This window comes from Benincasa hispida, chromosome 12 (genome assembly GCF_027475165.1).
Source record: "Benincasa hispida cultivar pf3 chromosome 12, pf3_genome.v1.1, whole genome shotgun sequence".
NCBI classification, from domain to species: Eukaryota; Viridiplantae; Streptophyta; class Magnoliopsida; order Cucurbitales; family Cucurbitaceae; genus Benincasa; species Benincasa hispida.
In genome coordinates this window covers 20,259,145-20,282,750 of record NC_143489.1, presented here as the reverse complement: position 1 = coordinate 20,282,750, position 23,606 = coordinate 20,259,145, and the positions used below count along the sequence as shown (strand labels likewise).

Here is a 23,606-nt window from a genome sequence, read left to right as displayed (position 1 = left end):
AAATTTGTTATCGCAATCTCCATTATTATTATTATTATTATTATTATTATTTTGTAGAAATAAAATAAGGATAGATAATGACTGAAAAGATATAGTTAGTGTTCCGAATAGTAGAGAAGAATTGAAGAATTGATGTTTCCCAAAACTTGCATCCCTAATGAAATGCGATCGTTTGATAATGCAGGGACCACCTACTTCCTTCTTTATTGAAAGTTCTTTAGTTCCATGGAGTCGACTTAGCGATGCCATAATTCTCCATGATATGCCTTTACTCACCACCCATTAACTTTGAATATGTTGGTTCTGTCATCATTTGATAATTCCACCATGCCATGCGGGAATACTTGTCTAACTATGAACAGTCCAGACCAACGTGACTTTAATTTTCCTGAGAAGAGCCGCAGACGTGAGTTGAAGAGTAAGACCTTTTGCTCGACTTAGAGGTTCTTACCACATATGTGTTTGTCATGCTAGCACTTGGTGTGCTCTTTATAAATCTTTGCATTTTCATATGCATTAATCCTCCATTCTTCTAGCTCGACCAGTTGCATTTTTCGCGCTTCTCCTACCTTCTTCAAATCAATGATCAGCTTCTTTACCACCCACAGTGCCTTATATTCCAGCTCCAAAGGTAAATGACATGCCTTACCAAATACCAACGCATATAGGGACACACCTATTGGTGTTTTAAATGCAGTCCGATATACCCACAACGCATCGTCAAACTTTGTTGCCCAATCTTTCCGTGAAGGCCTTACTACCTTCTCAAGTATCAGCTTAATTTCTCGATTGGACACTTCAGCCTGACCATTCGTTTGCGGATGGTATGCGGTGGCCACTTTGTGGAGGATGTTGTATTTGCGCAGCAGCTCCTTGATATTATGGTTGACAAAGTGGGACCCTTCATCACTTATGATGGCATGGGGAGTGCCAAAACGAGTGAAAATATGTTTCTTTAGGAATTGGGAGACTATTGCCGTACCACTTGTGGTGCATGCTATTGTCTCTACATACTTGGAGACATAATTGACGGCTAATAAAATGTAATGTTTCCTATTCGAATGAGGGAATGGTCTCATGAAATAAATCCCCATACGTCGAATAATTCAAACTCCAAGATAATGTTCATTGGCATTTCATTTTTCCACGAAATGTTACCTGTGCGTTGGCATCGATCACATTTCATTGCGTAGTCAGCCGCATCCTTAAATAATGTAGGCCAAAAGAATCCACTCTGCAAAACTTTGGCTGCGGTGCGCTGTCCTCCAAAGTGCCCACCATATGGTGAGTCGTGGCATTGTGATAATATACATTGTTGAGCGGCATCTGGTATGCATAATCAAAAAATCTGGTCTACACCTCTTTTATACAGGTTTGCCCCATCCTAATAATAATGTCTACATTCATGCTTGAGCTTCTTCTATTGGTGATAAGTGTACTCTTTAGGAAATTGCTCACAAACCAAATAATTGACTATGTTTGCATACCAGGGCAATTCTTCTATATAGAACAGCTGCTCATCCGGGAATACAACACTCACCTCAGACTCAGTGCGGTCAACCTCAGGATTTTTCAGTCTAGACAAGTGATCCGCAACTTGATTCTCTGTCCCCTTTCGGTCAATTATTTCTATATCGAATTCTTGAAGGAGGAGAAACCATTTGATCAGCCTCGGCTTTGCATTTCTTTGTCATTAAATATTTGATCGCCGACTGATCAGTGTGGATGAGTACCTTTGTTCCCAACAGATATGCCCAAAATTTTTGCAACACAAAAATTACTGCCAGGAGTTCTTTCTCTGTGGTGGTATAATTTGTTTGAGTAGGGTTTAATTTTTACTCGCATATGCGATGGGGTGCAAGATTTTTTTTCTCTTTTGCACTAAAGTTGCTCCCATCGCATACCTGCTTGCGTCGCACATGATTTCAAAAGGATGTGTCCAATCCGGTGCAATCAATACGGGTGCAGTAATCAGTGCATTCTTCAAAACTCGAAATGCGTTAAGGCAGTTGTTGTCGAACTCAAATTTTCTATCAGCTTCTAAGAATGCACTCAGTGGTCGTGTTATTTGAGAAAAAGTCTTTGACAAATCATCTGTAGAATCCAACGGCCCTTAGAAGCTTCGTATAGCATCCACGCTTGTTGAAGGTGGAAGCTTTTCAATTGCTTCGATTTTTGCTTTCTCCACCTCCAACCCATCTCGGGAAACCTTGTGTCCCAACATTATGCCCTCCTTCACCATGAAATGGCATTTTTCCTAGTTGAGCACCAGATTCGTCTCTTCGCATTTTTTCAGTATCTTCTCCAAATTGGTTAAACAGACTTCATAAGTGTTCCCATAAACAGAGAAGTCATCCATAAATATTTCCACAGAGTCCTCGAGATAATCTGAAAAGATGGCCATCATGCACCTTTGGAACGTGCTTGGCGTATTGCAGAGGCCAAACGGCATGTGGCGAAAAGCAAACGTCCCATATGGGCAGGTGAATATGGTCTTGTCTTGATCGTCTGGAGCTATCATAATTTGATTGTATCTGGCATAACCATCTAAGAAGCAATAAAAATCATTTCCAGCTAGACGATCTAGCATTTGGTCAATGAATGGCAGAGGGAAATGATCGTTCATTATGGCCGCATTCAACTTGTGGTAGTCCATGCATATGCGCCATCCAATGATGGTCCTTTGGAGTATTAATTAGTTCTTTTCATTTGGGACTACCTTCATTCCGCCCTTCTTCGGCACACACTGCACGGGGCTGACCCACGTGCTATCTGCTATGGGATAGATAATGCCCGCATCTAGCCATTTGATAATTTTCTTCTTGACGACCTCCTTCATCGTAGGGTTGAGTCTGCGTTTATGTTCAATTGTTGCTTTGTGATCATGTTCAAGACGAATGCAGTGCATGCAGTACGCAGAGCTAATTCCTCTAATGTCGGCGAGAGTCCAGCCAATTACTCGCACATGCTTCCTTAGAATGCTCATCAATGCATTCTTCTGGTCTTTGTTGAGCACAGAGTAAATGATAACTGGCAGCTTCTCATTCTGCCCCAAAAATGTGTACTTCAAATGGGTTGGTAGGGTTTTCAATTCAAGTGTTGGTGGCTCTACTAGGGAAGGTTGCATTGTTTTTCTTTGATCTGTTTCTGTTGGCTCTACTTCTTGCTTTGTGATCATCTTTTCTTCCTTGTTTGTTTTTGTTATTATCACATTATAGGCAACAACAGATGCGCTGGCATCATCTTCTTCATTCTCTTCATTAAAATTTTCTTCTTCAATCGAATTCTGGTCATCATCTGAATCATGCAGGTCTTCTTCATCCTAAAACTTCATGGCACGAATTATATTAAACTTGAGCTTCTGCCTGTTGATACTCAAAGTGATTTCCCTTTCATGCACATCAATTTGGGCACAACCCATTGATAGAAAAGGTCGCCTCAGAATGATGGGCATATCTTTGTCGGACTCATAGTCTAAAATGATGAAGTCAGCTGGCAGGATAAATTTGCCAATGGTTATCAGCACATCCTTCACCTTTCCCTCTGGATGCACCAGAGATCTGTCGGCAAGTTAGAGAGTCACTATTGTGGGCACTAGTTGCCCACATTCAATTGTCTAAAGATTGACAGATGCATCAAATTTATGCTGGCTCCCAGGTCACATAGGGTTTGCCCGATGTATAGTCCTCCTATGGAGCAAGGAATAGTAAAGCTCCCAGCATCGCTCATCTTCGGTGGAATTATTGATTTGGAACTTTGCGTTAACGCCACCGTGGCAAATTTTCCAGCTCCCCTTTTCTTAGTTACCATATCCTTCAGAAACTTGGCGCAAGCAGGCATTTCCTTAATCGCTTCACTGACAGGAATATTAACATGTAATTGCTTTAACATAGATAAGAAGTGTTGGTATTGTACCTCTTCGTTCTTTTTCTTCCTTAGTCTCTGCGGAAAAGGGGGTAACTGAACTTTCACGGTTCCCATTTCAGTTGGCTTTGAAGTCGACGTATCCTCCAATTCTACTGCTTCTTTTTCTCTTTTTTCTTCTTGCGTCACCGCAATCTCAGGTTCAGCTGCAATGGAAGTTGTTCAACTAAGCTCCTTCTTTTCTCCCTCCACAGTCTTCCTACTGTGCAATTTCACAACCTGACATTGCTCTTTACCTAATCCCCCCGGGTTATGTGGAAGTTCTGTTGAATTTGGCAGAGCCCCTTGCGGTCTACTCTTTAGCTCACTCGTAATCTAGACCATCTATAATTCTAGATTGCAGATGGACATAACCTGACTTTGAAGCACGGTCTCGTGTTTCTCTATGTATTGCTTCAATAGGCTTTCCAAAAAAGAGGATTGTGGTGGTTGTGAGCTACTTGCTTGATTGCTTGTTTGACCATTGTTTCGTGGGAAGAATCCTGGTGGCCCTTTGATAACGGGCAGAAATGCACATTATCATAGTGCTAAATCCTTAAACAATTTGGATTGCGTTGATGAAATATGTTAATTGCATCCATTAAGCATAAATTCTATAATATTGCGGTCGCATGTCCAATGCATTAAAGCAATTGATCTTTATATTTTGTGCAGAATAATGCGTTAATGCAATGCAAGGAATGCGATCATAGGAATACATTGGTCAAGCACAATTTCACCTTTAATGCCCTATAAATACCAAGTGCATTCTTCAAAGAAGGGGTTAAGTAGTCGATTACTTCACATCACTTTACAAGTTCACACCTCTGTTCATAGTTTTCTTTTCCATTTTATGACGGAGCTAGAGAAGAGTGGTGGTGCCAGAGATCATTCAAGGCGGATTGAGAGAGAACCTTGGGGCATAAGAGCAAAAAGTTGGTTGACTCTTATGAAAGCGAGAATATCTTTAAAGCACGAGTAGAACAGTGTAACGCCTGGTGGCAAGAAATTGCTCCAGGCTCTTTACTATACTTGCATTGTTATTTTGTACTTCATCTTATATCTATTCAATGGAAGTTCTGTTTCTACATCTGCCCACTTTCTTAATATGCATGAGTAGCTAAACTAGTTGAATGGGTTGAGAGAAACTAAGCTAAAATGTTCTAGGAAGTTCATTGCTTGCGATTTTCTTGTTATATGTTATGCAAATTACCCCTTTAGAGTTACTCGAGAGAGAATCTAAAGAAAGAATCTAATGTCACGAGAGAGCTAGGTTAGAATCTGGTCTTGAAAGAGCAAAATTAGACTTGCATAAACAAGAGAGAGGGACTTAGAGATAAACTCTATTCATCAACTTGCATCGCATGCATCCTAGGAATAGGAATGATATTATGTGGTCGCATATTTGTGTGAATGTCATGATGTCATCACATAAATAGAGTAGAGGTTTATGTGTAAACCCTGTAGACTTATCGCATATTTATCGCATGCGTTCTAGCCTTAGAAGCCGTGGCATTCACGCCAAGAGGTGGTTTACTATTTTATACATGTCGCACGATCGCAAAGCATGAAGGCATCCTAGGGAGTGTTAGCCAAAATCCTTCTCAACCCGTTCACCGCATGTTCATCGTATTTCCCGTTGACCAACTCTTTTCAAACTCTGCCGCATTTATTATTATTTTCATCAACGCAACAACCACCCAACACTTGTTTATTTCACTGGTTATTGCAAGTTTTCATACTATTTTCACAAGTCCCTGTGTTCAACCCTGGACTTACCAGGAAACTCAGAAGAATTTACACTTGGATTATGCTGGGGAAACTTGAGTGCATAACGCTAACCATCAACACATATCATCCATATTTTCCACACTTCATAAAGCATCACCCTTCTTTCTGCGCCACAGGTTGGAAATTTTGTTGCTGATTCTTCCAAGAAAAATTGGGGTGGTTTCTCCACCCGGGGTTGTAGGTATTCGAAAAAGGGTTATTCTTTACAAAGTAGACAGATTGTGGATTTTACGAGCAATCGTCCATCGCATGCCCATCACCGCAAGTCACACACCTTGCGGTGTTTTGACTGATTGCGTTGATTTACCCAGTTTGCAGTGTTGGGCTGCTGATCGCAATTCCTTGGATTAAATTAATCATTGCGGTCATCTGGTTTTGTAGTGAAGGAATAGCACCATTACTTGCATCAGTGTCTTTGAGTCTCAATCTTTGGTCACTCTCTCTTCAACTTCATGGTTCTTAGAGATGCGATCCAAGATATTCTTTGCCTCGTCATATGTTTTATCAAGCAAACCACCAGCGGCTGCTGCATTAGCAGTGATCTACGAAGTGGGATTCAAACAATGATAGAAAATTTCCATTTGAAGGCAGTTTGGCAGCCCATTGTGTGGACAGTCCCGACCAACCTCTTAAACCTCCCCTAAGCATCATTGAGCGACTCGTTCATTTCTTGTTCAAAATTTGTGATAAGTTTCCTTCATCTAGCATTCTCAGTCGGTGGAAAATATTTCTTCATAAATTTCTCCACGACTTGTTCCCAAGAAGTGATCTCTCCCGGCTTGAGAGAATACGCCCATTTCCTAGCCTGCTCACAGAGAGAAAATGGGAACAACGTTAGTCGAACTTCTTCGGCAGAGATGTTTGGGAACACAAAAGTATTGCAGATTTCAATAAAGCTTTGGAGGTATGTGTGCAGGTCCTCGCCACGCCTTCCTCCGAATTGACCTGCAGTCTGGATCATCTGCAGCATCACCGGTTTCATTTTGAATTGGCTTCTCGAGGGTAGGCCTCATGATTCCAGGGGAGAAATCATAGAGGTTTGGCGATGCATAGTCCCTAATGGGCCTATTGCGATCGTTTGCCAACAGAATTGGATTTGCCATGACATTGTTATCATTTGGTGCTCCGTTTCCAAGCCGCTCCGCCATCTCTTCTTTATCTGATTGTTGTTGCTATTGGTGGTCTCTCAGTATCCTTCTAAATGTCCTCTCAATCTCCGGGTTGTAATTCGCTAGAGATTGAGAGTCTACAAAGAAATCAGAAAATTACCGTTAGCACTCTAATTTGCCGAAGTTCCCCAGCATCGGCGCCAAAAACTTGATGCTTAATTTTATGAAGTAGAAATGTGGATGATATACGTTGATGAAATTGCGTTGTGCACTCAAGTTTCCTCAGCGGAATCCAAGTGTAAATTCCTCTGAGTTTCCTGGTAAGTCTAGGGTCGAACACAGGGACTTATGAAAACAGATTGTGTTGGTAATTTTTATGAAAGCCTTGCGGTAACCAAATAAATAAATTGTTAGTTTGTTGTTGATTTCGTTAATGGAGAAAAATAACAATCGCAACGGAGTTTGAAAAGAGTTGGTAAACGGTAAATGCGATGAATATGCGGTGAATGGGTTGAGAACGGTTTTGGCTAATACTTCCTAGAATGCATTCGTGCTTTGCGACCATGCAACATGCATACAATATTAAACCATCTCTCGATGCGAATGCCATGGCTTCTAATGCTAGAACGCATGCGATATATGCGATAAGTCTATAGGACCTAAACATAAGCCTTTATTCTTATTTATGCGATAACAGGATAACACACACACAAATAAGGCGACCACATAATATCATTCCTATCTCTAGGCTGCATGCGATGTAGGTTGACAAACAGAGCTTATCTCTAAGTCCCTATCTATTGTTTATGTAGTTCTAATCTTACTTTTTCGAGTTTAGATTCTAACCTAGCTCTCTCGAGTCTTAGATTCTTTCTTTAGACTCTCTCTCGAGTAGCTCTAAAGGGGTGTTTTGGATAGCATAAAACAAGACAATCACAAGCAATGAACTTCCTAGGTATGTTAGCATAGTTCTTCTCAACCCATTCGACTAGTTTAGATACTCATGCGTATTAAGAGAGTGAGCAGATGTAGAAATAGAGATTCCATTGTATAAATATGAAGATGAAGTACAAAATAACAATGCAAGTATAAAATAAAGAGCCTGGTAGCAATCTCTTGCTGCTCAGGCATGTACACTATTTTTCTACTCGTGCTCAAATGATAATCTCGCTCTCGTGAGAGTCGGCCCGCTCTCTATTTCTATCCCCTAAGGTCCTCTCTCAAGTTGCCCTGAGCGATCTTTGGCATGACCACCCTTCTCTTGCTCCGCCTTAAAATGAAAGAAAACTATGAATAAGGGCATGCGACTTATGGAACAAAGAATAGCTGAACTCGTGAACTCGTCAACCCCTTTTCTGAAGAATGCCCTTGGTATTTATAGAGCATCCATGGTGAAAGGCAACTTCTCTCTCATGGTTGTACAGATGGGATAGCTTTAATTCTTGACTGATGCGTCGAATAATTGTCACCGAAAAGATAAATGTATTTGTGATCGTTATCAGCTGTCAATTTAATTCGGATTCGACTGTCATCAGCTTTCTGTCCCATCACGATTTATTAGCCTTTTCCCTAGATGCGCCCACCATGTTGCGTTGACCAAGTTGCGGCGATCCTTCTCGGGCGAATATTTGCGAGCATAATCATCGCAAAGCCTTACGATGAAGTTGCACTCGACCAGTGATTTCCTATGATCGCAATTCTTGCATTGCGTCAACACATATTCTGCCCAAAAATACAAAAATCAATTGTTCTAATGCGATGAACGCATGCGATCGCGATATTATGAAATTGATGTTTAATGGACACAAATTAACATATTTCATCAATGCAATCCAACATTATTTAAGAACTTAGCACTATTATAACGTGCATTTCTGCTCGTTATCAATAAGCTCCATTTTCTTCACACATCGTATGCACCCTACAGAATGGATTTGCATGCGTCCAGGAAGTGGGATAAGGGGTTATGTGGCAGCCATGCTCATGCGGCGGGAGCTAGTGAGCTGGTTATGGAGGTCTAGGCAGGCATAGGCTTCTCGACAATATCGCAGATACACCACATACGTCCTAGAGTTAGGTTCACGTGTGTGTACCATGATTACATGGCTTGCGTTCACTAAGGTTACCCTTTGCGGTCACTCTTAAGGGTTGCAATGAAACCATCTCCGCATTTTATCTATTTTCCAATACATTTATTTCATGTCAAATGTTGCGTATCTCTACCTCTCATGCATATTCTCATTGCGTTGTCTGTTAGATAGGAGTTGGAGTAGGGTTAACTTAGCAACCTCCCTTCCATTCATTTATTTAAACTTCCGCATGCACATTACCGCATACATATAGCTACAAGTCCCTACGTTCGACCTTGAATTACTCGAGAAACTTTCGTTCATGTTATACTTGGCATGAGTGCAAGAAAACTTGTGACAGGACGCATGGTCATCGCATACATTTATTAACGCATATTCATTCCAATGCATGACCATCGACGCATGACTATCAACGCATATCTTAGGAACATGCATCGTATACCGCATCAAAGGGATTTTAGTTGTCGAGTAAAATTGACTCCTAATTTCCCGTCAACAAGTTTTTGGCGTTGTTGCCGAGGACTTGGCAGCTAATTGTTTGTTAAGTTTTGTGTCTCTGCGAGTAAACTTTTTATCTTGGGAGTATTGCAGCTTGTGCTACCAGGTTGCAAACAACATTGAAGTGTAGGCGATGCGCTGAAAGCCAACGTTGACCTCAAGGTAGAAGGGCAATCATTCGTAGAAGAGCTGAAGGTAATTCTAAGCACATGGTGGCCAACATGCGCCCAACAATTACCGGAAGTTCCAATGGTCAAGGAAACTTTACCCAAGTAGTTGAGAACCATCTCCTGCATGGAAGACTCCTTGCAGTGACAACACTCTTATTTTTCCAGGGATGTCTTCTACTCTATCTTTACTTTGCTTTCTTAGTATAAGTTACTTTTATTTTCATTTTTATTTTGGATATATGGCTGCTTCCTTGGGTGTGGTACATTTGCTCTTGCAGGTGCAACAGTAAGTCTCCTCGGTTCGTAGTTCAACGGAAGAATTCTTGTCATCCTTCAATGCATGGCTTCGATTACGTTATTTCCAACGCATGATCGCATGCATTGTTCCGCCTAAGGTCTTTTCCTGTTATCTTGTATGCTTTATCCTTTTGAAATTCTTTCTTTCCCGAATGCATTGTTTTGCGATGTTTCTATGATTGTACGTATAGTTCACCACATCTTCTAACTAATCAACGAAAGGCATTCTTTACTTTTATTAGCTTCTTCAAATTTTGAAAGTCTTAAGTTTTATTTTGTGCAAACTTGTAATTTTGTAATTTTGAAAGTCTCAAGTCTTAAGTTTTATTACCGCATTCTTGTAATTTTGTTTTTAGCTTTGCGATGAGAATGCTGCCAACCTCTAAGTTTAGGGGTGATAGTGGTCTCGGAGAATTGTATTCATTACATTGGGATCATTTGGAAAAAAAAATGTAGCGAGCTTTTGAGAATAATAACTCCATTATCAACGCAAATGGGGGAACCCTTGTTGATAAGAGTTAAGTTGTGAAAGGCACTTGTCGAAGTTGGATGTCCGCATGACATACGTGGGGGTAAGCCAAAATGAATGCAAGTCGCTAGGATCAGCGCATTAGCGCAACTCCTCTGTCCGATGCAAGCCAAATCAAATGAGACAAAAGTTGAGTTGAATATGGAACGCAATTGAAGTTGGATACTCGCATGACACACGTGGGGGTAAACCAAAACGAAGGGCATACCCAGGTTCAACGCCGCATTTGAATAAGCCATCGCAAAGTTTTGAAGTATCTTTTACGAACACATTCTCAAAAGCTAAACGTAAAATTGTGGTGAATGAATAAAAGTTTTTGAGCAAAGGCTTACCAGAACTAAACTTAGAAAAGATCTTTTTGAAGAAGAAGCAAAAGTGGAGGAGAGCATTGCGGTGATGGTCAAAGGTGTGTGTAAATTATATTCTGAGAAGCTGGTCATTGCAAAAGAAAGCATGAAGGTGAGTTAGAATTTCTTGAGAATAACGCATGCTTGAGGACAAGCATGATTTTAAGTTTAGGGGTGTGATGACATGTAGAAATGCATGTCATCTTAGGCCTTTTACTTAGAATGATGAAGGTTGTTAGGTAGAATATGCAGCAATCATGATCGGAATTCACGAGAAAATGAGCTTGCGTTGATCAACATGTTGAATCTCAGCTAACCCGTTATTATGCGTTATTATGCATTCAATGTTCTATTTTTGTAGCTAAAACAGGAAATGGATGCAAACACAGAAACTGGACCACTTCATAGATGACCGCATGCAGAGAAACTCTCCATCGCAAAGGCAAACACATTGATCAACGCATGGATGTTACGGTAATCAGTCGTATGCATCCATCGCATGGGAGTCGCGTTGATCAAGCAATTGCGGTCATCGTGTAGAGTTGCGGTATTAAGGAAATGCGATCATTAAATGATTTCAGCTACGTGACAACACATACTCATGGGATCAACCCAAGGTTGGTGGAATGAACGCATCAACGCATCTACCTCGAGAAAAACCAAAAGATGATGCTAACATTTCACCTACCACGCCATTAGTGGCAGAGGTTTAGAAAGAACTAACGCGCTGAACGTTAGACTCAGAGTAGTCCAATTAATGTTGTCGGCGACCCAAGCTCTATAAATAGAAACTGATGAGCAGAAATTCAAGTTATCCAAGGTTTTCGCCTGAGGTTTGCCTACGGCGGATCCTTGTGATCCAGACAAAATGCGTGAGAAGACGCTGTGAGTTCTTCACCTCCTTCATCCATTCCGAGTGATGACCGGAGACTCCGATCGGAGCTAGATCTCGAGAGAGTCAGCTCCTCGCCCATCCATGGCACCACAGGTAGCCTTGATGCACATCCGCTGGAAGTAAGTCTTTGCTTCCAACCGGTCATTTCATTTCCTTTCTTTTCTTATATTGTATTGTATGACATTTTGTGATTAAGGAATTAATACAATTTGTTTTCAATGCATTTCTCTGTTCCTTTGACTCCATCTCCATCTTCTTGCTTTGCATCTTTACTTTCATTGCAACACTTAGTGGGATTGCTTGGGTATCACATACTTAGTCATGTGGATTAGGGATATGAAACATGTAGCAACCAACCGAGAGGTGTGCGTTGTGCGAGTGTGCGAGTAATCTTATTTGCTTAGTGTGAAGCTGCTGCAATGCTTGTCTATAGGCTAACGCATTGCTTGTCTATGAGTGAAGTTAGCAACAATCAACTGCCCAGGACGGTAAGTGGTTGGTCGCATTAAGCATTGTATGCATTGTTCACTAGGGATAGTAACAATCTTAGGTCAGCAAAGTTCATGCGGTTACCTTGTCCTATAAGTGCATCATTCATCATTTAGGCATACTTGGGAGAGTAGTCTAAAACAAAAATCTAAGACTCGGGAGAGTGGATTGGAATGCATAGGCAAGAATTGGGAACTTAGGGATAAACTTTGTTTGCTTCACACAGCGTATGCACCCTACAGAATGGATTTGCATGCGTCCAGGAAGTAGGATAAGGGGTTATGTGGCAGCCATGCTCATGCAGTGGGAGCTAGTGAGCTAGTTATGGAGGTCTAGGCAGGCATAGGCTTCTCGACAATATCGTAGATACACCGCATATGTCCTAGAGTTAGGTTCACGTGTGTGTAACATGATTGCATGGCTTGCATTGACTAAGGTTGCCCTTTGCGGTCACTCTTAAGGGTTGCAATGAAACCATCTCCGAATTTTAAATATTTTTCCATACATTTATTTCATGTCAAGTGTTGTCGTTTCTCTACCTCTCATGCATATTCTCATTGCGTTGTCTATTAGATAGGAGTAGGAGTAGGAGTAGGAGTAGGGTTAACTTAACAACCTCCCTTCCATTCTTTATTCAAACCGCTGCATGCACATTACCACATACATATAGCTACAAGTCCCTATGTTCGACCTCGGATTACCCGAGAAACTTGCATTCGTGTTATACTTGGCGTGAGTGCAAGAAAACTTGTGGCAGGACGCATGGTCATCATATACATTTATTAACGCAAATTCATTACAATGCATGACCATTGATGCATGATTGTCAACGCATATCTTAGGAACATGCATCGCATACTGCATCTAAGGGATTTTAGTTGTCGAGTAAAATTGACTTCTAATTTCCTGTCACCACCCACCTCCAGAGTTTCATCAAGATCTGCAACACGTTTTTGCTCCCTAACATCTCCACTTAAGAGGTTCGACTAACTTTGTTTCCATTTTTGTTGTGTGACTAGGCACGAAAATGGACTTATTTTTTCGAACCAGGGGAGATTACATCATGGGAGGAAGTAGTTGAGAAGTTTATGAAGAAGTACTTGCCTCCGACGGAGAATGCCAGAAGAAGGAAGCTGATCACCAATTTTGAACAAGATATTGATAAATCGCTCAACGACTCTTGGGCGAGGTTTAAAGAGGCTGGTAGAGTTGAAAATAAGTTGTAATTGAAGATTGAAGCAAGCAAGCTCAACTAAAAAATTAGAGAAGAAGCCACTACTAGGCAGCGCCGCGATGCTGCCCAGATAGCGTTGCAGTGTTGTTCTTCATGGACCCAAAGCATTGCAACACTAGGATGAAGCGTTGTGATGCTACTCATCCCAGCCCAGAAATGCACGTGTCCATGGATTGGTTCGCGGCGGTTCGATCGGTTCGGTGGCATGGGGTCGGTTCAACCTAATTTTGACTTGTTCAGCCTCTTTTGGAGCTTTGGAGGGCTAGTTCGCGTGGTTCGGATTCTTTTTAATTTGGGTCTGTTCGTGTGGTCCAAAGGCAACTTGGAGCTTCTTTTTAATTAATTTTGTAATAAACTAGTTTTTGCTTGCTAAGGATGCCAAAGTTGGTCCACATCAGTAGTGTTTAAATATTTTATGCATGTGATATTTACTATATTTAATTTGAACATGTGTATGAATATTATATACCATGTAGATTTAAAATCCCACCATAAGAAAGCATGTTTCATGGATTGAAATATGTTATAAATGGGTTATAATGTATATAGTATGCATGAGTAGGGTTTCATAAGATTAATATAATTGATATATTAATATGTGGAATGCTTAAGTTTTCGTTATAGTATGTCTATATTTTTAAGAAGAGTTATAAAATGGGTTAGACATTTAAAATCTATAACAAAGATAAGATACATGCTCAATTAGGTTTCATAACAACTTGTTTTAATACTTAAAATAGGTCGTTATCTTATAAAACACGGTTACAAACTCAGTCGGTCTATAATCCCGTATAAGACTGAAAGTACTTAAGTTGACGGTTTACGTAACACCTCTTACCTGGGGATTTTAGTCGAAGTACTGAGCATTGTTAATCAGTTTTATGAGCTTGCGTGAGCAGTGTGAGGTAATAAAATGGTTTAATCACTTAGACATTGTAGGTTAAATATAAATATAAACGTTATACTTGGATAAACCACATAGACTTGGGATGTTTTTAAGCCGAAATATACCTAAGTACAAGAGATACCCAAATAATTAGAACACTTAAAAGAGAGATTAATAATATATACGATATATTATTTTCAGCTCTCGCATCCCTAAGAGTTCACACTATGAGATCCATGCTTGGCTTCGTGTCGCTTTTACTGCGACTGCTCCATTCTGAAAGTATTTGCATGGATTAATATCAAGGTGAATAGGGGAACTAGTTCATAGTAAGTGGGCACAAGAAATATGTCAACATATCCTACGGTCTCTTCCACTAGTTTGAATCGTGAGATTCCTATGTTGGGTCTGCTGTCATTTTTAAGGGGAACTAGCTAGTCGTTTTTACAGTGATCCCCTCAGAGTGTTGTAACAAAGTATTCAAAACAATCCAAACTTTAGAAATGGATAGGGTTTCTTAGTTTCAGCTTGAATATTGTCTTCCTATTTGAGGGAATATTCATACCGTTCTATGACCGAAAATGGAGGACAAAACACAACAATAACTAAATGACTATAGGAATACGGGTTATTTTGGATATAGTATTTGGTCAAGATTGTCTTGCTCTAGTGAAGGAGTATCTGACTGCCCCTGGGTAGCATCTACTCTAACTCATTAAAGTATCGTTGCAAATAAATAAAGAAATATGGATACTTTATTACTTTTGCTAAAATTGGATTTAGATGCAATTCACTTGTAGAAGTTTATGTTTCAGCATGTCAAACTCAAGTATACAACTCTTAGCCTCCGATAAGTTCAATGGAGAGGGTTATTCAAATTGAAAGTCGAACATAAACACAATACTAGTAGTTGATCATTTGAGATTTGTTTTAACGGAGGAACATCCTTCTCTTCCCAATCTTATCGCAACCCAAAATGTTTGGGATATCTATGACAGATGGGTTTGGGCTAATGAAAAATCCAAAGCCTCTATTTCGACAAGCATATCTGATGTGCTTACCAAAAAGCATGAAACCATGGTCACTGCGAGAGAGATCATGGAGTCATTGCAAGGGATGTTTGGACAATCGTCCTTATTAGCATGAAACGATGCTATTAAATACATTTATAATTCACGTGTGAAGGATGAGACCTCTGTTAGAGAACATGTCCTAGACATGAAGATCCACTTCAATATAGCGGAGGCAAATGGGACTTTCATAGATGAGAAGAGCCAAGTTAGTATGATAATAGATTCTCTTCGGAAGAGTTTTCTAACTTTTTGTACGAATTTTGTAATGAACAAGGTTGATTACAACATAACGACTCTTCTCGATGAACTCCAAAGTTACCAATCTTTAATGAAAAATAAAAAAAGGGGAAGCAAATGTTGTTTTCCAAAGAAATTTCAGAAAGGTGCTTCATCTAAAACAAAATCCTTGAACAAACAAATTTGTCTTTGCATCTAAGAACAAGATACTCATACATAGTGTTGCCTTTCTTCTTGCCGTAATTGCCAGTAATATTTTCTTTCATTTTATTGAAGGTAATATTTGGAATTTTATTTTTCTCTTTATTGGACTTTTAGAGATACTTTTTAGATTTTTTTCCTTAAAAGAATAATGTTTCTAGTTCTTCCCTTTTTTTACCAAAAAAAAAAAAAAAAAATTAACTCAAAGTTCTATATAGAATGAAGTGAGTCTAGTACAATCTCAATAATATTTAATCGCCCTTTCATTCCTATATATTTTTCAGCTACTGAATTAAGAAGAATTACTGTCTGATTCTCTCTTATAGTAGTCTACCTTGTAGTTGCTATTGCTAAAAAAATTTCATTAAATTCATAAATATTTTCTTCCAAACATTTTATTGGATCCATTTTATAACTAACACAACTTTTATTTCTAGTAGATTTTATTAGTTAATGATTACGACACTTAGAGTCTCAATTTCTTTCACAGATCAAAGAGATTATCCATATCAACTTCTCTAAACACACCATTTGAGAGACTAGTTAAATTCTAAATACGAAAATAGCAAGTTTTTGAGAAATAATTTTTTTTTTTTTATTTTCAAAACCATGACTTAGTTTTTTTAAAACATTAGTAGAAAATGGATAACAGAACATAAAAACTTATAAAATACAGTAGTGTTTATAAGCTTAAATTTCAAAAAATAAAAAATATAAAGAAATCGAATGGTCATCAAATGAGGCCTAAGGTCTCATTTAACCATTTAATTTTTGTTGTTTTTGAAAAATGAAGCTTATAAACACTATTTCTATCAACGAAACTGTTTTTTTTTATATATATTCTTTTTAGAAATAATTCCAAAATCCAAACAAAATTAAGAAAAATAATAAATGTGTTGGGAATGTGATCTGCAATCAAGGTCTTTTATCAGTTAAATAAAGAGATGATCATGAGTATATAAGAAAGGACAACTATGTCCACGAGTATAAAACCTTTTTCGGTGAAACCAATAGGGAAGTCATGAGGGTTATGCCGAAAGTGGAAAATATAATACCATTGTGAAAATATGTAGAGGTCTGCTGTCCCTAACAAATTGTTATCACTGCCGACCTTATTCTCGAGCGTCAAACAAAGCCAAAGTGGACATTTATGTTACTTTTTAGAATTCAGCTATGCATTCAAATTGTATTCTTAGCAAAAATAAAAACCACCGTAAAGAAATTATAAAGAAATTAATGCAATGTTAAAAAAAACCAAAGGCATAAACTAAAGCCCCCGTTTGATACCAAATTTGGGTTTTGGATTTTTTGTTTTTGAAAATTAAGCTTATAACCACTCTACTTCACCTAATGGTTTTTTTTTTCTTTTGTTGTCGCTACTTTCTAAATATTGTCTAAAAAAATTGGAACCAAGTTCTGAAAATTAAGAAAAATTGTTTTTAGAAACTTGTTATTTTTATAATGTGACTAAAAATTTAAACATGTCAAGTAAGGTAAAAATCATAATCGAAATTGTGAAGAAACAAATCTAATTTTAATAAATAAAAAACTAAAAATGAAATAATTATTCAGACAAGTCTAGTTCGCATTAGTAATAAACTTAAAAGAAGTCCAAGAAGAGAAAAAACCAAAGGAAAATATTAAACCATTGGCAATCCATTTATCGATTCTGTAGATAGAGAATAAGGACAACAAACCCTTGGTGTGATCCATTTATTAACATCACTGTGAGGAAAGAAAAATAACAACTCCTTACATACAACTCGTATTTAGAAAAAATACAGGTAAACTTACCTTCACATCCTAATCTTTACCTTACAGTCTACTTTAAGCATTAAGCTAAACTATCATCCTTAATTTAGAATTTAAACCAAATTTTAGTTAGACCATTTCATCATTTACTTGTTACAAGTTCTTATCTTGGTAGCTATTTTGATTTTAATATAGCTTGATGACTTATATAAATATTGAAAAAGTGACTCTTTTGCATCATCATCCAAACTTAAGAGAGTTCAATTTTGAAGCAAGAGAAAAATGGAAGGACAACAGTGGAAAAATATTGCTTTAGTTTGTGTTTTTGCGTTGTTAACTTTGAAGACTTGTCCATTGCCTCTTTCAACCAATGGAAGATGGATTGTCGACGCCACAACAGGCCAACGTGTGAAGTTAATGTGCGTAAATTGGCCAGGACACATGCAAGCTATGTTGCCAGAGGGTCTTCATCTCAGGCCGCTTGATAATATCACCGCGTTGGTAGCAAAGTTGCGGTTCAATTGCGTGCGTTTGACATACTCAATTCATATGTTCACACGCCATGCCAATTTGACTGTTCAACAATCCTTCGAGAATTTTGATCTGAAGGATGCCATGGGAGGCATAGCTCAAAACAACCCTTCTATATTGAACATGACAGTCGTTGAGGCATATGGAGCAGTGGTTGATTCACTTGCTGCACATGGGATCATGGTAGTTTCTGATAATCATATAAGTCAGCCAAGATGGTGTTGTAACAATGATGATGGCAATGGCTTTTTTGGAGATCGGTACTTCGATCCGCAAGAATGGCTACCAGGAATCAGTTTGGCAGCACAAAGCCTAAAAAGCAAATCACAAGTATGTTTTCTTTTTAAGAAGATTCTAAATAACTATAGTTTTATGGATGACTAATGCAACATTTTTTCAATTTTCCTGTTAGTTTCTTTATGGCTTCATTTTAACTATTAAGTTTTAGCGAAATTTTATAAAATAAGAACAATTTCTCAACGCAATGTGAATATGTTTAAAAATTTATATATAGAGAGAGTAATATAATTGTATACCTTTTATATTTTTATCATAAATTAACAATAGTGTTAATCCTAAGATATATTAAAAGTACCATTAATAACTAAATTTGGACTATCAAGAATAAAATAGAACTAGTCTTAAATTATAGGGGTCAAATAGTATTACAACCTATAGTTTATCATGAATTTATACAATATGCTAACCATTTGCATGATAATATATACGTAAAAGGTGGTAGCAATGAGCTTGAGAAACGAACCGCGAGGACCAAACCAAAACGTGGAGATGTGGTTTCAATACATGAGCCAAGGAGCTAAGCTTATTCACCAAATTAACCCAAATGCTTTAGTAGTAGTTTCTGGACTAAGCTACGACACCGATCTGAGCTTCTTGAAGAACAGGTCGTTGGGCTTCAACTTGGACAATAAACTTGTATTTGAGGCTCACTTGTACTCCTTCACAAATAACATGGGTGATTTTTGGATGTCGAAGCCATTAAACACCTTTTGTGCTAATGTCAACCAAGGATTTGAAGACCGAGTAGGGTTTCTTGTCAGAGGACAAAACCCAATGCCACTATTCGTGAGTGAATTTGGGATCGACCAAACAGGCACAAATGAGGGACAAAATCGATTTTTAAGTTGCTTTTTTACCTATCTTACCGAAAATGATTTTGATTGGGGCTTATGGGCTTTGCAAGGTAGCTACTATTATAGAGAAGGTGTAAAAAATGCTGAGGAAACCTTTGGTGTCTTAGACTCAAATTTTGCACGAGCAAAAAACTCTAAACTATTTCTTCAGAGATTTCAACTTTTGCAAACCAAACTTCAAGGTACAACTTCTTAAGTTATATGTTACTTTTCTCCACTTACAATTTTTTTGAAATATTTTCAATTTATATCTTAAGAAGAAGATTTATTTCTACCAATTTTCTATATTCTACTTTTTTTCATCCTAACTAACTTAAGAATCAAAATGATTGCTCTTAACACAGATTCAAGTTCAAATCTCACAACAACATTCATAATGTACCATCCTCTTAGTGGTGGGTGTGTGCGAATGAACAAAAAATATCAACTAGGAATTAGTAGCTGTAAGACCTCTAACCGTTGGAGCCATGAAGAAGACGGTGCTCCTATTAGGTTGGCGGGATCTATATTGTGTTTGAAAGCTGTAGGAGATGGGCTCCCTCCAATTCTCTCTCAAGATTGCTCAAGCCAACAAAGTGTATGGAAATATGCTTCAAATGCCAAACTACAACTAGCCACTATGGATAAACAAGGACAAGCCTTATGCTTGCAAAGAGCTTCTCATTCCCATCAAATTGTGACTAATAAGTGCATGTGTTCAAATGATTCTCAATGCCAAGAAGATCCACAAAGCCAATGGTTTGCACTTGTTCCATCAAATTTACGTCTCATTTAATTGAAGTCAAGAAGTAATTATATATATGTTGAAACCTTATTTATTTCAATTCAAGCAAATTTATTATTCAAATGTATGTCTCATTTAATTGAAGTTAATAAGTAATCGTTGTATTTTCTCTTTTCTCAACATTATTTATTTGTATATATTAGTAACCCACTGAAATTTTAGTCCAAGTGGGAGATTGTTGCTAATGTTGTAAAACTCGCAGTTCTTAATCATGGAAACATATTCTATTTATCAATAAAAGTTTTGTTGAAACATTTATTCAATGAAAGTGTAATTGAAATTTCATTATGTAACATAAATCCAATAAACGAATCAATGCCTATAGTATGAATACTGTTACTTTATGTAGAGACATATAAGAGATCAAGTTATAGTATATAACAAAAAAGGTCATAAGTATCTGGATGGGATTGGATCCTCGTCTTGGGGACACTATGGATGTTGTATACTTCGTATAATGATACAAACGACGTGATCCCAAAATCATTCATGTGGAGACGTGCGAGTAGGGGCATCCTATGTAATTATTCAATAGAGGATCAGTGGGAGCTTAAGGAGAAAGATGTATTTATTAAGGAAAAATGGTAATTTTGACCTAGCTGTGAATACGAACAACCTGTGAAGGATCAACTTATTGATTATGGTTAAATCAAGTGGACAAAAATATAACTACAATGAGGAGAGCGCAAGTGGTATGTCTCCGTAATGACTCGACCCCCTAGGACTCACGTTGGACCGTTTCTAAACACATGCATGCATGAAACTTAAAATGACACCCTTTTATAGTGAAATAAATGCTAAAAAACTAAGGTAAATTCAAAAGATCATCATTACATTCAAATATTAAAAACAGACGATTGATTAACTGTAGAAATACAAGTTATTTATACTATTTTATTTAGATATTGCAGCTAAAAGAAAGAAAAGTTGCGTCGATAGTATAGAAATTGGTTAAGAAATGCGAAAATTATAAAATGTCGTCAATACACCTACTAACACCATTGCGAATATAATGTTTCAGTTTCTGTTTTGTAGGAAATAAGTCACCGCATGCGTTTATGACTCCAAGACGAAATGAAAAAACGCATCTACGTCGCATTGTGCCCATCAATCAAGAATGAAGAGATGATCAACGCAATAACGACGCATGCAACAATTGATCAAGAGCTCTAGTGATCAACGCAATTTAAACCGCATGCGGTAATAAAAAAACAGCACCGCATGCGGTGATCAATCGAAGATGTAAAGAGCAACGCATTTGCGGAAGATTCTGACAAGTGTACAGCTTTCAGTTGTGCATTTCTGACGGGTTGATTGCATTACAGAAGGAATTTTCCATTCCACCATTTCAGAAACTACCATAACAATACAGTGGGGACCACAAATTCAAAGAGCCAAGGTCTTGCCTATAAATAGCTTCTTCAAATTCGATGAAAAGAAATACATATACAGATACAGATACTGGTACATACATATATACATAGAGACATGCATATACTGATTCTGAGAGGTGAGTCTCCGAGTAGAGAATCCTTCCAATTCTCGTAGTTGAAGCTTTGTGCAAATGTCAATTCTACCGGGAAAGCAAGCCTGAGAAGAAAGCTTTCCTCTTCACCACTTCCACACGCCGGCAAGCACAATCTCTGTTTGGAATCTGTGTCAAGACGTTGACACACATTCTGTATTTGTTTCTAATCTCTATTTCATCATCTGTATTCATCTTCTGTAATCTCTCATTCACAACATGTATCAAACGCTTAATTTTAGAATTAAATGTTATGATAGTCACCATTGTCATCTCTCTGTCTCTTTCCGTACATCTGTAACCCATTTTCTCCATGATGTGTTCTTAATCCCCTGGGTAAATAGCAAGAATTAAGTAGTGAGTTAATTTGTGTTAAGGAAATAATTAAGTTTATCTAAAGGTTATATGTTATATTTGATATAACATATAATTTAATATATATAATATGATAAGTTAGTTATCATATTTATATTTATATTAATTATTATTTTAATAATAAGGGAGAAAGATACAACTCCCTTCCCCTTATTTTCTCTCCACCCACGTAAATGGGTAGTGGTTTTATCTGGCATATAGAAAAGAAAATTTTCTTCTGATTTTTTGCAAAGATTGTCGATTTTGACAGTGTGAGAAAACAACAGAAGAGTTCTATGCATTTTTTGTGTTTTTGAGAAAATTCTCAATCCTTCCTCTACAAAAAATTCCCTCTAATCCAAAATAGCCAGAGCCCACCACTGTTGGGTTCTCACCCTGATAATACCGAAGAAACCTTCGTGGTCGTGTTCATTCTTATTCGAGGTTATTCTTAAAGAAAGTCTTCAAGAAGTTTTTGAAATGTTCGAGGGAAATCATGAAGAAAGGTCTTCAAAGATGAGGTTTCTAAAATCCTTTCATTAACATATTGTAATTCATAATTAAATGTATATCTTGTTTCTTGTTTAATGTAAAATTTACATTGAACAAAAAATGGAAATTGGTTGATCCGCTTCCGCTCAAGATTCTCTTCTCCTAAAGTTCCTTTAGAGATTAGATGCTAAGGATGTTTGTCACACCCCCTCCTCGCATACCTTTCCGACCTAGGAGGAGATGTGAAAACAGTAGATGCCAATCTTCTTAAGACATTCTCCATCCCTCTCAACCTTAGTCACTAGCACCCTTGTGTACTAGAAACAGTTATAAACATGCAATTAACTAGATATTTCTCAACACCCTACATAGCAATCTTAAAAACACAATTTATATATACATGCCAAAATAGTTAACATTACAATAGAGCCCTTCTCAAGTTTATCCTTATCCTTAATATGCACATATGATTTTACTAAGCCAGACAACCTTATCCACCTAACTATTTGAATTCTGGACTCCTTCAAAGTCTGGATCCTTGAGTAGCAGACTCGCAGATCAACTAGGCTCTTGGTGAAGGAACTCTAATTATAGAGGACCTATGAGCAGAAACGGATCGTACAAACTCCATTGTGAAAGAACACATATATTTACAATCATATAGAACAGATTATGCATTAAAAACTAAATTACAGCATGTTTTGAATTAAATACAAAGGATAAAAACACAATACTTTTGAAGAACACTTCTCCAAGTATAATCCTCGATCAAAAGCGAACGCAACAAGCAACAACTCGATCTCCCTCGAACACCAGCGAGTAGAAACACGATCCTCGAATAGATTCAGATACTTCCACTAGATTACCTTGGTATTCTCGGTGTGAGAATCCATGAGTGGTGGGCTCTGGCTTATTTTGGTTTGAGGGAAGGTTTAGAGTGGAGCAAGATAACGATCGAGTAAGCGATAACACTGTCGTGTAGAAGATGAAGTCTATCGTATAGACTCGATATTCGATCATTTAGTCTCTCAAGTTATTATCTAGTAAACTCAATTGCTAATAATGTGAGACGTCAATCATGTTAGATATTCGAAATCAAATTTCATTTTATCCCAAAAATTGTCATAAAACCATGTAACTACCCACTAAAGGTAGTTATGTAGAAAAAGGATGTAATTATCATATATTTAATAAATTATAAATAAATATAATAACTAACTTCTCATATTATATTTATAACCTAAAGTTTTAATATTGCATCATAT

The 23,606-nt window shown here is 37.7% G+C and overlaps 1 pseudogene; it reads left to right on the top strand.

Annotated features, from left to right (window-relative positions):
* Positions 1–17,783: 17,783 nt before the first annotated feature.
* LOC150031850 (glycosyl hydrolase 5 family protein pseudogene) lies at positions 17,784–19,961 on the top strand (annotated as a pseudogene).
* The last annotated feature ends 3,645 nt before the right edge of the window (positions 19,962–23,606 follow it).